Source organism: Phoca vitulina, unplaced genomic scaffold, assembly GCF_004348235.1.
Source record: "Phoca vitulina isolate PV1807 unplaced genomic scaffold, GSC_HSeal_1.0 scaffold123, whole genome shotgun sequence".
In the NCBI taxonomy this organism is placed as follows: Eukaryota; Metazoa; Chordata; class Mammalia; order Carnivora; family Phocidae; genus Phoca; species Phoca vitulina.
This window is the reverse complement of record NW_022589826.1, coordinates 682,941-697,909: the sequence shown is the minus strand read 5'-3', so window position 1 is coordinate 697,909 and position 14,969 is coordinate 682,941. Positions and strand designations below refer to the sequence as shown.

At 47.7% G+C, this 14,969-nt stretch overlaps 5 non-coding genes across 5 annotated transcripts; 2 read left to right on the top strand and 3 right to left on the bottom strand.

Annotated features, from left to right (window-relative positions):
- Positions 1–5,148: 5,148 nt before the first annotated feature.
- On the top strand, positions 5,149–5,219 carry TRNAA-AGC. Its single transcript has one exon. It is a non-coding gene; the product is annotated as a tRNA-Ala (tRNA).
- A 3,557-nt stretch (positions 5,220–8,776) lies between these two features.
- TRNAA-CGC lies at positions 8,777–8,848 on the bottom strand. The gene has a single exon. It is a non-coding gene; the product is annotated as a tRNA-Ala (tRNA).
- A 2,367-nt stretch (positions 8,849–11,215) lies between these two features.
- Positions 11,216–11,287, bottom strand: TRNAA-UGC. Its single transcript has one exon. It is a non-coding gene; the product is annotated as a tRNA-Ala (tRNA).
- Positions 11,288–13,493: 2,206 nt separating this feature from the next.
- On the top strand, positions 13,494–13,566 carry TRNAF-GAA. The gene has a single exon. It is a non-coding gene; the product is annotated as a tRNA-Phe (tRNA).
- A 1,329-nt stretch (positions 13,567–14,895) lies between these two features.
- On the bottom strand, positions 14,896–14,969 carry TRNAT-AGU. The gene has a single exon. It is a non-coding gene; the product is annotated as a tRNA-Thr (tRNA).

The following is a 14,969-nucleotide window of genomic DNA, read 5'->3' as shown; positions in this document are numbered from 1 at the left end:
AAAGCTAGTAAGTCAATTATTCTCTAATCTTTCCACTATTTGCCTTTCCTATAAGCACAGGGCGTTGGCATTTTCCATCACATGATTTGTGGAAAAGTCCTGTGAAGGATGAGTTGATGTTGACCAAAACAGCCAGTCATCTTATCAAAACTTGGCTCTGAACCAGGGATCAAGTCAGCCCCAGGGTGTCCCTTCTGAACTATTCCAAGCCACTCAGAGGGATTAATATTTCAACTGCTTCTTCAATTGTTCATAAGATTTTTAACTTTGACTTTTGGAAGATTTCATGTTCCTTAAGCATCGCCATTTTATTACCGTCCAGTCATGCACTTACACTCACCCATAAAGATCTGGGATCCAGTTTTCGGTGGTGCTGAATGGATGTGTGTGGGAAGAAGCCAGAAGAAAAGAGAGAGGTAGGGAAGTTCCGTCGGAACAACTCTGATCTCTGTTTACTGTCTGTTTCCTGACTCAGAATGAAGAGACGCAACAAAGATATCTGTTAGTTTCTTTATTTTTCCTCTTCTTCCTTTTTTTTTTTCCCCCTGTTCTGCTCTTCGATGTTACTGAAAAATAGAACTCAAGGTGAACTTTTAACTATTGTGGTGGGCATGGTTCTTGATGAAAATTTAGGGTAAACTGGGTTCTCCCCCACTTTTTTTCCTGTCCCATCTTGTCTTCCTTTTGCCAAAGCAGCCATTCCGTGTGGTACCAAGACTATGGGGTAGGACCGGGCAGCTGCAAAGGCAATGCCCTGGATCATTGGTTTTCTTGTCACGTAGGCAGGGAAGTCATGAGAGAACGATTGAAAAAGTACAAGAAAGGTTTGGTTACATAGGAAAGAACACACACGGAGTTATAGGGGATTGTACTCAAGACCTTGCATGTCAGTCCTGAAGTACATAAAAATCAGCTTGTGTTACACATTCTACATAAAGTATCTGTGTCATTTTTGGATGGCTTTGAAAAACCTAACAGTTGAAAGGCAAAGTCCACTAATTTTGAAATCATTAAGCTAGAGCCTCTCTTGGCATTTCTGATTCAAGAAACTTCCCACTCCAATCTGAAATTTGTACACAGTAGCTGAAGCATATCTAAATTTTAAAACATTTAGAGATATCTGGCTGGCTGGCTGAGTGGATAGAGCATGCAAGTCTTGATCTCAGGGGTTGCAAGTTCAAGCCCCACACTGGGTGTGGAGGCTGCTTTAAAAAAGTGTGTAAATTAAAAACATTTACCCATTACATGTAATAATTAATTATATATATAATTATTTGTATAATTAACCTAAGTTTTCTCTTTTTTTGAACTGTGAAATTTGTAACAGAAAGCATCACAATTATTTTTGAGCTAATTAAAGATGCGGAACACAGCAAATACAGCTCATTACTTTTGGGTTTTTTTCTACAAAGTGCTGGAAAAATATTTGGTGTAGTCCAACAGTTGCTTGGAAGACCCGCAAAAACAATTTTTTCAAAAGTTAACATCAACAATGATAAGTCATTCTGATCATATGTACCCTTAATATGTGATGAAAAAATATATATGATCTATCTATCTATAGATTTATATATATAATATAAATATATCTATATCTATATTTATTTCTGTGGTCTTCTTCCCAAAAACTCATAGCCCAGCCTAATCATGACAAAAAGAACAGATGAATTCCAGTAGAGGGGCATCCTACAACATACCCAACCAGAATTCCTCTCAACTATCATAGTCATTGTGATTGCTAATTTTGCGTCAACTTGACTGGACTAAGGGATGCCCAGATAACTGGTAAAACATTATTTCTGGGTGTATCTGTGAGAGTGTTTGAAGAGGTTAGCACTTGATTCTTATATATACCTTGTTACAAGAAAATAAAATGGAGAACATCCCCCAAGCAGACATAACCATGTAAGTCACATAAGCAAAACCAAATCTAGCTTATTTTATGAATACAAGTGAACCCTAACTGAAGTTATTGCTTGTAAATGTCTTTAATAATCATAAAAGAAACAAGTCATCTTCCTAAAGTGGTATAAGATAATCACTTTTAACCATCCCCTTCTGTCTTGAAACCTCCATTGTAATAACCATTTTATTTTTATTTTAAAGATTTTATTTATTTATTTATTTGAGAGAGAGAGAAAAAAAAAACAGCATGAGAGGGGAGAGGGTCAGAGGAAGAAGCAAGTTCCCCGCTGAGCTGGGAGCCCAATGTGGGACTCAATCCCAGGATTCCGGGATCATGACCCGAGCCAAAGGCAGTCGCTCAACCAACTGAGCCACCCAGACACCCTGTAATAACCATTTTAAAGGCTAAACAACTTCCTCATTTTCACTTTACAAGCCATCTTGTGATGTCATGCCCCCCCAGCTTCATATCAGTTTTGAAACTAAAGACTCTCAGTTCAGAAACTGTCCTTTTGTGCACAGTAAACCCTTAGTCAATACTATTTCATTGATCTAGCTTTAATTTTTACTGTTTCTGGATTTTTGACAGCTTCTTTATATCCTATTGGTTTTGTTTCTCTGGAGAACCCTAATACAGTCATCCAAAACAAGAAAAATTTAAGAAACTGTCACAGCCAAAAGGAACAACAACAAAAAAGCCTAAAGTCACATGACAACTAAATGTAATGTGGTATTGTGGAACAGACAAAGGCTGCTAGGCTAAAAACCAAGAAAATCTGAATAGACTATGGAATTTATATAATAAAAATGTATCGGAGGGGCGCCTGGGTGGCTCAGTCATTGGCGTCCTGGAATCGAGCCCCGCATCGGGCTCCCTGCTCAGCGGAAAGTCTGCTTCTCCCTCTCCCACTCCCCCTGCTTGTGTTCCCTCTCTCGCTGTGTCTCTGTCAAATAAATAAATAAAATCTTTTTTAAAAAATGTATTAGGGTGCTGGGCTGGCTCAGTTGGTGGAGCATGTGACTCTTGATTTCGGGGGCTGTTTGAGCCTCCCAGGTGCAGAGATTACTTTAAAATCTTTTAAAAAATGAAATAAAAATGTATCAATGTTTTATTAATTTAATAAATGTATCATCTTTTTTTTAAAAAAAGATTTTTTTATTTATTTGAGAGAGAGAGAGCATGATGGGGGTTAGGGGCAGAGTGAGAGGGAGAAGCAGACTCCCTGCTGAGCAGGGAGCCCGATGCGGGGCTCGATCCCAGGACCCTGGGATCATGACCAACTGAGCCACCCAGGTGCCCCTAAATGTATCATCTTAATGTTACATACTAATCGGAGAAACTGTATGTAGGATATATAAGAAATCTCTGTAATATCCTCTCAGTTTTTCCCTGCAAATCTATTACTGTTCCAAAGTTAAGCTCTATTTACAAAATAAAAACGATCTCTCTTTTAGACATACAAGAGAAGAAAGTGTTTTAGAGCAAAGATTCTGCTGCCGAGTGAGTGCATTTCTTACAGAGCTCCTGGACTGGACAGCGCTCACACTGAACATGAGGGTGACTTACCGGGCCTCTGCCGCTGATTTCTATGGAGAATTCCTTGTCACATTCAACACGGGGTAAAACAAAATCCTAATTATGTGAACGGTAAAGTACACGACAAATATTCCCAGAGCCACTCCAAAAGGGAGCTGGATTCAGCCCTTTGTGTATGTGAGTTTAAAAGTCAGGGGAAGATGAAAGAATCCCCACCAGAACTGGGTGGTGAATCCTCCCACCAGGCCTGAAGCGCATCCAGCTGAGCCATCCAGGAGTCGGATGGTTTCAGTGGGAATTCAAACCCAAGGCGTTTGGCCACTGCTTCACCTTTCCCCCTCATTCTCTCCCTGGTATTTTAAACCCAAACAGGATAACAATCCGTTGCTGCCAGTGAAATGCCCAAGCAGAAAGCCAGGGGTAGAGTGTTTCTGAACTCAGCGCTGCTCCCACATGGGGTACATACAACCTCGCCCTTCCAAAACTTCCAACACAGGGGCTACCACTCCAGATGCTGGACCACAGTTGCCCCGAAAATGCTCAGCCTCCGTTTGCTGCGACAGGAGACACTCAAGAGTCACACCATCTTCTGCAAAACAGGACACATCTGTGGGAAGCACCCTTTCAAACCTCTTACCTTCTCTTCTCAGGGCCTGGAGACCGTGTGGCAGGAACTCGGGGCTTGGTCACTTTCTACCTGCAGTCCTGTCCGTATCCTACGTGTCCGTTGAGACCCGTCCCCAAACTGCTCCTCTCCTGTCCTTGTCCTCCTCGCTGTTTCCTCTCTCCTCCACCAGCTGCATCTGTGTCCTGCCAGGGATGGAAGACTGGACAACGTCTTCAGGCCACTGTCCCTTCTCCAACCCTCCCCGGTGGCCCCTCCGCCCCCTCCAGCTCCCGGCAGTAGCCTTTCGCGTTTGGTGATAAAGAACCTATGCAGGCCCCTGTCCTCTCCTCCCCGCCCCTCTCCGGCCAGAAGGTTTAGGATTTTCTCCAAAATTCGTCTGTCGGTTCACAGTTGCCCCCAATCTTGCCTGGAGGTGGGAAGTGGCGACCGCGCCCCGGGGCCTGATGAAGTCGGCGGCCGGTGCTGCGCGGTTCAGTGTCGCCGTCCGCCCCCGACGGCCCCGCGCTCCGCTCCGCGCGCGAACGGCTTGGCCTGAAGGAGACGCTGCAACCCCGGAGGTGTCCCCGCTCGTCCTCTGTCGTGCGCCCCGCGTGTCGTGTCTTCAAAACCCGAGCTACCGCCGAAACCAGCCGCCGCCGCGTGTCCGGAGCCGCCGCCGACCGCCGCCGGTCGCAGGAGCGCGCGACGCTGCCGAGACGCACGCTTGTCGCCGCTTTCGGCCGAGGGCTGTGGATTCGTCTCCTCTCGTCGCCCTCGCTCCGCGGCGCTCCCGGGCGCGTCCTCGCACCCCGCCCGCACCACCCTCTGGGTTTGGGCCGCGTGGCGCGCAGAGCAGGAGGTTTTTAAGGCGGGAGGGTGTGAAGCCGGACGCGGGTTCAAGGCTCGCGGAGGCCGGAGCTGACGGGGCGGGCGGGCTGCAGGCGGCCCTGCGGGCCGAGCCGAGCGGTCTTCGGTTCCCGGCGCGCTTCTGCTTCTCCAGGCGCAGCCGCGAGACACACGCTCCGCCGACGGAGAGCGGCCACGTGTCCGGACGCCGCTGCAAATAAATAGCCTGGGGAACGTGCGCCCCGCCGGCCGCGGGGGTGTGGCTCAGCGGGAGAGCGCGTGCTTAGCATGCACGGGCCCCGGGTTCGATCCCCGGCCCCTCCACGGGCCGCTGGGCCTCGGCCGGAGACGGGTGGTCGGTCCCGCGCTTTTCCTTTAACCTGCGGGCGGCTGGGCACGTCGCCGCGTCTGCAGTGGCTCGGACGCTCCTCCGTCTCCCAGGCGGACTGGCGCGCACGGCGGAGCCGGAAGGAGCGTGCCCCCCCGAAGCTCCCCCCGGGGACGGCCGGTGCTCTCTGCTCAAACTCTCATTATTACTAAGGACTGGGAAAGAAAAACAGAAAGTGGGGGAAGGAGGCCCCTGGAAACACTCCTTCAGACTCCCCCACCCCTTTCCCTCGCCTGCGCCCATGTCAGTGGCCCGACTGCGGCTCAGGAGACCTTTGTCCTTCCCCTTGTCCTGTCCGCACTCGCCCTGCACCGCCCCCCAATCTGGATTACACAGCAGAAGTTCGGCCCAATCACCGGTCCTGGAGCGCTGTGACCCCAGTTTTTCTTGTGAAAAGTGTTGAGTATGCTGTCCGGGGGAAAAGTGCTTCTGGTGAAACTCGGAGGCTCCAAACGCCATCGTCGGAACAGTGATTCCCAGAGGCGAAGAGCCGCGGGCTGCCCTCCGAGCCGCGACCGTAGCGCGAAGGGGGCTACGCCTTCCCGTGGGAGGCCGGCTGGAAGCCCACTTTCCGCAGGAGGAAGAGAACCTTCTGGTTCCCACCTCCCTGGCGGAAGCAGACGCAGGGCAGCGCCCGCACGAGTTGCCTCCCCCGCCGTCCGAAGCCCCTGCGCCGGTGAAGACCCTCGGGGCGCAGACCTGGCCCGCGAGGCTTTCTCCCGTCTCCTTCCGGTTCCTCCTCCTGTCCCCCCCCTTCTTCGCCGCGTCCTGTGTCGCCTTCTCCTCCACCCCCCCTTCCCTCCGCTCGCATCGCCTCCTCCCAGCTCAGCGCTCCAGCAGCTCAGCGCCCTGCAGCCCCGCAGGTGCGCTTTCTAGGTTAGCGCTTCTCAGACCTGGACGGAGACACGACCGTCGGGGGGGGGGGGCATTTGGTTCTGTAGGCCGCCCCCCCTACCCCCAGCCGGCGGGTGTCCGCGCACTGGAGCCTTCAGGTGGAAGTGGGAAGTTTCCCGTGTCCCGGACGGTCCCCAGGTTCGGCAACCGCTGCGTCCCGACCCACAGTCTTCACCTCTGTGTTTGGAGGGTCGCTTGCGGGCGGTGACGTTATTCGCCAAGTTACTTTTGAACGTCCACTCGCCTCTAAGCGCCCCTTCCGGCGACGTCCTGGCGCCAACTGAGCCTCGCCCTGTGATTCGAGGGAGCGGAGGGGAGGCGACTGGGGAACCGGAGAGCTGATCTACAACTTACTGGGAATTCAGGAAGGTACAGATTTCGCACAGGGAGAAAAGCATCCGAATGAAAACTAAAAGAGAGGACACAGTCATTTAGGATTACTCCCCCAAACTCATATTTGGCCACCACAAATCTTGCAACAGGAGGGAAGCGTCCATTCTTTGCGCCCCTGTGATGGCTAAGGTTTGAATATTTGTCCACAAGGGGGGTTGGGGTGGGGAGGTTGTTATAAAAGTAAAGCTGCTGCTGGGAAGTAGTTCTTGCCTTGCCTCCAGGAGGCCTCCCTGTGCTTCTTTGTGGGTCCCAGAGACAGAGTCCTCCAGACAAAACCACTGCCCGGTTTCCCGACCAGGATGCTGGGCTCCAGAGTTTGCTATAGCAATGACTGACAACATACAATTACTGTTTTTTATTTGGGATGTTTCCTTTTTCCATCTGGATCTAACTTTCCTGAGGCAACGTTTCAGGTCCTGTTCTTTGGGGCCCTTCTTCCAGCATTTCCTGCTGGGGGGACAGCCAGAAGTGTTGCAGGTGCAGAGACCCTGGTGTAATGATGTGGGAAATCCGTGATACCGCCAGACTAGCCGGAGAAGGAGTGACACATTCGGAGTTCCAACCAGAAGCCACCTGAGTTAGGGTGGGCCATGCACGCCTCTGCCTGAGGCTTTGAGGGTCTAGGGGTCAGCTACTCCCTTCCCCTGGAACAATGCATCCTACATACTGATGCCCTTGTGGGTTATGTGGCCAGTGTTTGGTTGCTTTATGGCGACTTCTTATATCTCATGGCTTTTAACAGCTGCTTGAGAGATCCTCTGAGGCAGTTTCAGGGCTCCACGGGAAGTACAGCGAGGCCATAAAGAGCAAGAGGAAAATCATGCCCCAAGAATGGGTGCTTGGCAAAATGGAAGACGGTGGTGCAAGCTGTTTTCCAATGCTGATTACTCAGCGTCCCAGTCAGGAGGCAAGAGAATGAGAATCAAAGAGAAGAAAAGCTCATTCACTTAGCCTCTGCCCTGAAATAATTTAGACAGCAGTGTGACAACAACGTACCCGAGTGAGGGTAGCCCAGAGATGGCCCTGGCAGGGGTTCTGTGGCTCAGCTGGCTAATGTGGCAGTCTGGGGTTTGAGTCCTAAAGGAAACTGAGCTTGTGATGGACCCCTGCTCCCTCTCGTGATCTCAGGGGAACTAGGAGGAACTGCTTTTAGCTTTTCCAAATGAGGGAATTTAGACATCATCTTTTAAATTTTGACTTCCATTTTAAAGCATCCTTTTCTAATACAAAAGGTAGCATGTAAAAAGGCTTTGCAAAGAAAAATGGAACGATTCTGGTGCATTCACCCAAAGTGTGACTTGCACAGAAAACAAAGTGCAGAGCATTGATATTCCATATTCCGTAGTTTGTACCGACGCTTTAACAAATGCTGTTAATTTGTTTGTTTAAATAAAAGCAACTTATATATTTGTCCTTATTCCCACCCAAAGACCTTCGGCCACATTTTCCTCCTGGACATTCGGTGTGGTGCCACACTAGGTGTTAATTCATTTAAAGATTTAGGAACAAAAGAATTCAGCGGGGAAATGCCAAAGGTAAGGAATTTAAATCCGCTGTTTGCCAGAGTTTCTGAGATTCAGCTTCAGCAAGGGGTTGGTGGGGAGTTAGTGGGAGCCTTCCAGTATACGTTTTGTGTAAACGTCTTGTGAAAGTCCATTTAATAGGGAATACAAGTAACCGTGCTCCACATTCCAGGATCTATCCTTTACAGTCGGGGGGCGCTCGCTCATGGAGCAGAGCTGGGGGTCTCCAGCTCCCCGATGATGCTCTGAACGTGCGCTCGGCGCGGGTCTCGCTTGCCCCTGACGCCCGCAGGCCGCGGCTCCGGGCGCGCTCCCCGAGGCGGGGAGAAGGGAGCACCGGCCCCTGCGCTTTGGACCGCACAGTGCTCGCAAAACCTAGGAACCTTCACAGATCTATTTTTTCTCTTTTCTGTTCTTTTTCTGCCCTGCTCTTTAGGGATTCTGCCAAATGAGACCTGAAGTGCTTGGGTCTGTGGATGCGGCTGCACCTTGGTGTTCCAGGCGGCGTTCAGGCTGACGAGTGCGGCTTTCTTTTCTTCCCTCTTCTTCTGTGAATGTTTGCGTCTTGGTGGCACCAAGTCCCCTGGAGTACAAATGGCATAATGTTGAAAGGAATGCATTGGACTGTCTGTTATTTTAACGGGGGCAGGGGAAACATGGTAAAGCGCACGAAAAGGCACGTTTGGAGGAGCCGGGGGTCGAACCCGGGGCCTCGTACATGCGAAGCACGCGCTCTACCACTGAGCTACACCCCCAACCGCTGAAGCCCTCTGGGGATCCCCTATAAAATTTGGAAATTGTATCTGTGGCTCACGTTGTATCTCTGTTGGAGAAACCAAACGTGTCCAGCCCGACTAGGTTTCAGGAAGCGCCTCTGTTGTAAAGTGGTAGAGGTCAGCCGTGGAGTTTGAGCCTCTTAATGTGAGATTTAAGAGTTTCAGTTCAAGGCCTGTTGAGGAACTGTTTTCCTTGTCCTCTCCATTATTTCCAGCTTTGACGTGGGAACCAGCGGGAGCTTTCCCAAGAGCACGTTAGTGGACGTTCCTCCGCGGCTCACCGCCTGTTGGCTCAACTGGCTTCGGAGAAGCGGGAGTCAGGGGCAGGTCAGGCTGCCGCAGAGCGAGAAAGCCACGCAGTGGACGGTCCAGGGACTTTTTCGCTCTGTCCTAACCTAAGCAGGCAACTTTGGAGGTTCTTTCAGGGATCTGCTAGATAGATAAAACAATGAATTTAATAATGAAAGGCAAGGGAGAAATTTGAGGAACAAGGTAGATTGACACTGGATTTGGACTCTCGTTGGAGTCTAATACTTAGTACTTAGGAAGGCCTGCAGGTTGGATTACGCAGATGGTGATGCCTTGTGCAAAGAAGAGTAAATATAGGAGGAGGGAGTGAGTATTCTGTTAGTTTGTTGTTCTTATTGGTCTGTTGATTTGTTTTTGCTTTGGGAGCATAGGTAGAGCAATAAGGGGGGAATGTATAGTTTGGGTTTGGATGTGACATAATTTAAATGTCTACATGATCGCCTCTTGAGGATGTCTGCCCAAGCACATTACAATCTGAGTCTGGAATTCTGCAGACGTTCCTGAACCTGAATTTCAGACATTCATGTGGCTGGGAGGACAGGGCTTCTTAGAGTAAGGACTCAAAGTTATCCATTAAGACCAGTAGATTCAAACAAATAAATAAAATATTAAAAAAATAAGACCAGTAGATAAAGAACTTATTATTGGTATTTATGAAAAATGAAAAAAAAATGAGATTCCCCCAAACTGATCTCATTTAAAAAAAAAAATATTCCTTGTATGGTCTTAAATTTTCCTTACAACACCAGTAAAAGTCCCATTTCCTACCATCAGCTTCCATATAAGGTGATTTCTCTTCTTTGTCCGTCTTTGCCAATCTGTGACTATTTTAGTTATATAATGCAATGTATCATACTTCTCGAAATTCAGTGACTTTAAACAATTCCCTGGGTCAGAAATTTTGGCTGGGCCCTCTTCTGCTCCTGGAGTTGGGGTTGTTCGCTGCTCTTCCTTTAGCTGGCAGCAGGGTTGGCCTCGAAGGTCCGAGGAGGCTCCACTCCAGGGCATCAGCACTACCCCACGTGGCTTCCTGCTCACTTTTCTCTCCAGGTTCTAGCGTGGGCTTTCTCGTAGCAAGGTGACCTCCCCGTAGTCAGACTCCTCGCAGAGCATCTTCGGAGAGGGGCCATTTCAAGAGAAGCCGAAGCGGAAACTGCAGATCACTTACGTCTGTGCAAGGACACAGCATCAGTTCCTCTAGTCCCCAGAGGATCATCTCTGAGCAGAAATAGTCCACAGGGGCTGGTTTATTGAAGGGGGGGGTCTCCTACCTCCACTAGTGCAGAGCATCTGGTTCTCAACTTTTTCAGGTACAGTGGGATGGGAAGGAAACAAGGAGATGGCTGACTTCTTGGGAGCCAAGACCTCTCCATTACGTGGATTTATCTGAAAGCGAAGCATTCTATATTGTGGGGGATGAACATTACTTTGTCTCCAAAATTAAAGCAGATAGATGATGGGCTTTTCCTTACTTTGTCATTTTCCAGGCTCTTACTGAAGAAACAAAAGTCCGTGTTTGAGTTCATGTGTTCTATTCCTGGTATGTAATAAAGGATCATGAATAGGTGTTTGTCCAAGGCCCTCGGATTGCAGTCCAAAGTGTTTTTCCAGACACAGCTGGAATCCTGCTCACATCACCCTAATTTTTCTCATGCCCTTGTCTTTAGGATTAGCTGTTCCGACTAAAGAAATGGCACGGGTCTCTCTCTCCCCCTCTTCTCCTCTTCCCTCCCCTTCTCTCCTCCACTCATCCCTTCTCTCTCTCTCTCTCTCTCTCTTCCTCTTACTTTGGGTCTTCTTTTTTTTAAGTCGTATTGTAAAATGGTAGTCCACGTGACAAAGCTGGTTGCATTCAGGGATGTTGAATAAATCTTTTCTTTTCCTTTCTTCCTTCTGATGTCATACCAATCATTTTTACTTTCCATGTGAGCAGAAAAAAGAATTAACAAAAAACAGAAACAGAAAACCAGATTTGGCATCCCTGAAGGAGTGTATGGATATGGAACACATTGGAAATAGGAAAAAGGGAAGCACCCTTGGAGGTGCTGGGCATCGAACCCAGGGCCTCATGCATGCAAAGCATGCGCTCTACCACTGAGCTACACCCCCCAGGTGAGAGCTTTTTCTTTTGTGATATATTAGGAAATATGACTATCTTCTGTATTCTTAGGCAAGGCCATTTTTGTGTGTGTCAGAAAATTTATTCTGTCAATGACACTAATTCTACAATTTCTAAATTGGATTTTTTTTTTTTTTTGGCTAGACTCAAGTATAGTAAATTCCAAGTCCAAATTTATACCATTCCTGCTCCTAGGTTCTTCCCAGCTGGGGTCAGTCTTCTCTAAGAGCTCCTTACCATCCTATTGCCTTCATTTTGTTTTATTTTGCTTTGTTTTGTTTTTGAAAACCACTTCTCCGGAAAATCTCAGGTTGGGAGTTTCACTTGTCTTCATTCTTTTTCTCTATGGTGTCTTTATCCTCCATAGATCACTCTACCTAATCTTCATTGACCATCTTGTCTGTACCCACCTCTTCAAGTGTCTTTGGTCTGTAATTACTCTTTTCCTTCACTTTCTACAGTGAACCTTACCTGCTCACCAGCCATCTTCAAGACCAGGATATCTTGCTCTAGAAAACCAAGGAAGCACTTTGAATGTAATGAATGAATAATGATTGAATGAAAATAATTATTGCTTATTTCCAATTGTGTTGCGTCCCTCAATTCCATATCTTGAGAAATGGTCTTCACACTACAGATGGTTGGCAAGTCTAGAAAAGAGAAAGAAAGTGGGAGGAGGGGAAGGAGAGAGGAGGAAAAAGAGAAAGGTGGGGAAGGGGAAAGAAAGAGAGAGGAATAAAATGTTTGAGTTCAACTTCTTCCTACTCCTCCCTGCCTTTCCATTCCCAAGCAACCACTGACCTAATTCCTGTCACTGTAGTTTAGTTTGCATTTTCTGAAGTTTTATACAAATGGAATCATATCATATTTACTTTTTTGGTTTTACTTCTTTCACTCATCATAATTATTTTGAAATCACCATGTTTAATGTATCAATAGTTTATTCCATTTTATGCTGAGTAGTATTCCATGGTATGGATATACCACAATTTGTTTGTCCATTCACCCATTTAAGATAAGCGTTTGGGTTGTTTCCAGTTATTGGCTATTACAAATAAAGCTGATATGAATATTTGTATACAAGAATTTGTATGGACATAATAGTTTTATTTTATTTTTTTTCTGTTGGATACATACTTAGAATTTGAATGCTTGGATCATGAGGTTGGTACATCTTCAACTTTTAAAGAAATTCTTTTTCACTACTGCTAATGGTGTATGAGAGTTTCATTTCCTCTGCATTCTTACCAACATTTGGTATGGCTAGCATTCTTAAATTTTAGCAACTCTTGGGTGGCTCAGTTGTTAAGCATCTGCCTTTGGCTTGGGTCCTGATCCCAGGGTCCTAGGACCGAGCCCCGCATCCAGCTCCCTGCTCAGCGGGAAGCACGCCTCTCTCTCTCCTACTCCCCCTGCTTGTGTTCCTTCTCTCGCTGTGTCTCTCTCTGTCAAACAAATAAATAAAATCTTAAAAAAAAATTTAGTAACTCTTATAACTGCAGTTATAAGTGGTATATCATTATGGTTTTAATTCGTATTTCCTTAATGACTGATGTTGAACATCTTTTGTTTATTTGCTCTCCTTATAACTTCTTTGACAAAATCTCTACTTAAAATATTTTGGTATTTTTAAATCAGGTTTTCTTATTGTTGACTATTTAGAGCCCTGTATGTGTTCTAGATGTAAATCCTCTGCCAGATATATGGTTTGCAAAGCTTGTCTCCCAGTCTGTGACTTGCCTTTCTGTTCTTTTAAACATGCTTTTCACAGAGCAGAATTTAACATTTTTTGATGAGGTTAAATTTATCGAATTTTATGCTTTTGTTGTCCTATCTACAAAATATTTGTCTGACCCAGGGTCACGAAGATTTTCTCTTATGTATGGGACCCCACGAAATTTTTTCTTTAGTTTCCTTAATTTTCTGAGATGTGTCTGGGTTAACCTGCGAGATGCGGCTTTCCGTTGGAACCCTGTTACCTCTCTCGCGTCTTCCTCCCTCACCTACCGGCCCACGCTGCCAGGAATCGGGTCCAAGCGATATAGGCGGAAGACAATAGATTCCCCCCAATTTCTGGGTGCATAAATGTCCTGGACGGTTAGAGAGCAGCACGAAGAATCCAGAATCTCCTAAAACGGAAGTTGAAAACAATCCATGTACTGAAAAATAAATATCGGGAAGTTGTGCTTTCGGACAGCCGAAATAGCTCAGCTGGGAGAGCGTTAGACTGAAGATCTAAAGGTCCCTGGTTCGACCCCGGGTTTCGGCAGGTGAAGCGTTTTTGTTGAGGAGGACAGGCGGCTCCCGCCACCCCGGGACCCGTATCTGCCATCCTGAAACTCCATAATAATTACACCTTTTGAATTTGTGTTTTGTAATTGATGTTCGACGGGACAACCGAACAAGGCGTCTGGACAAAGGGAGTGAGCGCGACGTGCGCGTCCGGCTTCCCTTGCTTCCCTTCCTGCAAACAGCCATCGCCGAGCCCCGTGAATCTTGTGCGAAGTCCAGGTCGACAGTGACATTCATGCTGATAATTTACAACGTGGATTCCACTTAATCAGAATGACATCAAATAAGCAAATGAAAAATACATTAAAGGTCGAGAGAGACCAAGGAAGAAAGGGGAAAAAACTTTATATTCTATTACTACTTGTAATGGCACTTTCCCTCTCCTTTAAAAAAAATTATTTATGTATTTGTTTGCTGGGCTACAGGGACAGTCAAGAGGAAGAATCGATGCTGGGGCGCAAGCCACAAACGGCCGCTTGCACAGGCCCCCAAGAGCGGCCGCATGATACCTCAGACTCTGACTTCGGAAGAATTAAAGCCTCACACGCACGGCGGTGGAGATTCTGGGTTTCTGCTCGAGCGCCCCAGGATCGGCCCCGATTTCATGCGCGCGGAGGGAGGCGCAAGTCTGACGGCCCGCACGCAGCCCGCAGGTGCAGAAGGGCCGCGCGGAGCCCAGGAGTCCGTGGGCCGCAGGCTGCCCCTCCTGTTTTGGATAAGGGACCTTACATTTTCATTCTGCCCTGGGCCCCGCCGGATGTAAGCCGCGCTGAGCATTCAGGCAACATTCACACATTTCTTGGATTAAATCATCGACCTCCACGGCCACCCCAGGCCCCCCACACACCTGCAGTTGAGTTACAATCTCTAGAGCACTGGCAAGTACCCTGTTAAAGTTCATGCCCACAGAGTTCCCTCTCTGAACTTCAACTGGTCCGTTCATGAACTGTATGAAATCAGGATTGGATACCCGAGATCACATTGCCCGGAAAACCCCAAGGGAACCTGTGCTTTGTATTTACAAAAAGACACATCGAGAAAACAGGGTACATACTAGTATCACCTTATTGCTCGTTGCTTTAACATGGTCTTGCTTCGTGTGGCTGTACCAAAATCAGCTCCACTTTGTGTCCAAGGCCTTGGGATACCACCTGTTACGGCCGAAGTCGGGGGTGGCGGGGTGAGGGTTGGGGAGTGTGTGGAGGGAGGCCGATGGTAGAAATAAAAACTGCAAGTCCAAGTTTAAGAAAACGGGCAGCATACCCCTGGGCGGAATTAGGCAAGCGTGTCCACACGGGAGCTGCGAAGGCCCCGCTGGGATTCGAACCCAGGATCTCCTGTTTACTAGACAGGCGCTTTAACCAGCTAAGCCACGGAGCC